We start from the raw sequence: 1,284 nt of genomic DNA, 5'->3' as shown, positions 1-1,284 counted from the left end.
ACCCAGAGGAAGATCCCCAGGATTTCATTGATGAGATGCACAAGACTCTACGAGTCATGCGTGCTACTGAGACAGAGGCAGTGGAATTGGCTTCCTACCGCCTAAAAGAGGCGGCATATTCTTGGTTTGAGCTATGGGAGGAGTCCCGTGGAGAAGGGAACTCTCCAGCGAAGTAGGGTGAGTTTGCCGATGCCTTCATTGATCATTTCTTGCCTGCCGAGACTAAGGCAGCCCATGCTGCTGAGTTTGAGAACTTGAGGCAAGGTAGCCTGATTGTGTGGGATTACCATATGAGATTTGCATACCTGTCTAAATATGCTATTTACATGTTGCCCACTACGGAGGCTAGAGCTCGCCGATTTGTACAGGGCCTTAGTCCCATGGTAATTAATGAGGATGTTACAGCTGCCTTTAATTCTGATATGTACTATGGAAAGATGGTGGCATTCGTTCAATCCACAGAGACCCGCAAATTAAGGAACAGAATGGAGCGAGAGGGTAGTAATAAGGCCCGGTCTACGGGCAACTTTGGTGGTTCTTCTGGTTGCGGCAGGTCAGCCTTCAGAGGAGGGTTGCCAGGGCCATCACAGCCCTTTGCTCAGTCTTCGGCTAGTGCACCACCACCAGGGCCCAGTCAGCAGCAGCAGTGGAGCCGTTTCAGGCCCAGTCAGGGCAACAGGGGATCCAATCAGCAGGGTCGTCATAGTGGTAGATTCCAGCAGCAGAGGAAGCCCACATGCCCTAGGTGTGGAAAGATGCACCTAGGAATATGCTACATGGACTTACCCATATGCTACAGATGCGAATTGAGGGGTCACATTCAAAGGGATTGTCGTTCATCCCGCTAGGGTGCGGGTAGGGGCATGGCACAACCAGCCAGTTCTGCAGCCACTACATCCGCAGCACCTCCTCCAGCTTGAGGCACTCCAACACCCGTAGGGCGTGGTGCATCTAGGGGTAGAGCACAGAGTTCGGGAGGATCTGGCCATTTCTATGCTATGAGGGGTCTCCAGAATTCAGAGGCTTCTCCAGATGTTGTCACAGGTATATTAACCGTCCAATCTCATGATGTATATGCTCTTATTGATCCCGGTTCCACTTTCTCATATGTCACACCTTATGTTGCTATGGAATTTGGGATAGAACTAGAACAACTTTATGAGTCGTTCTCTGTATCTACTCCGGTTGGTGAGTCTATTTTGGCCACGCGGGTTTATAGGGATTGTGTTATCACGTTGTGTGGTTGGGGCACCGTGGCCGATTTTATTGAATTGAGAATGGTCG

Source organism: Nicotiana tomentosiformis, chromosome 2, assembly GCF_000390325.3.
Source record: "Nicotiana tomentosiformis chromosome 2, ASM39032v3, whole genome shotgun sequence".
Classification (NCBI taxonomy): domain Eukaryota; kingdom Viridiplantae; phylum Streptophyta; class Magnoliopsida; order Solanales; family Solanaceae; genus Nicotiana; species Nicotiana tomentosiformis.
The sequence above is the reverse complement of the archived record's forward strand: the minus strand, read 5'-3'. Positions refer to the sequence as shown.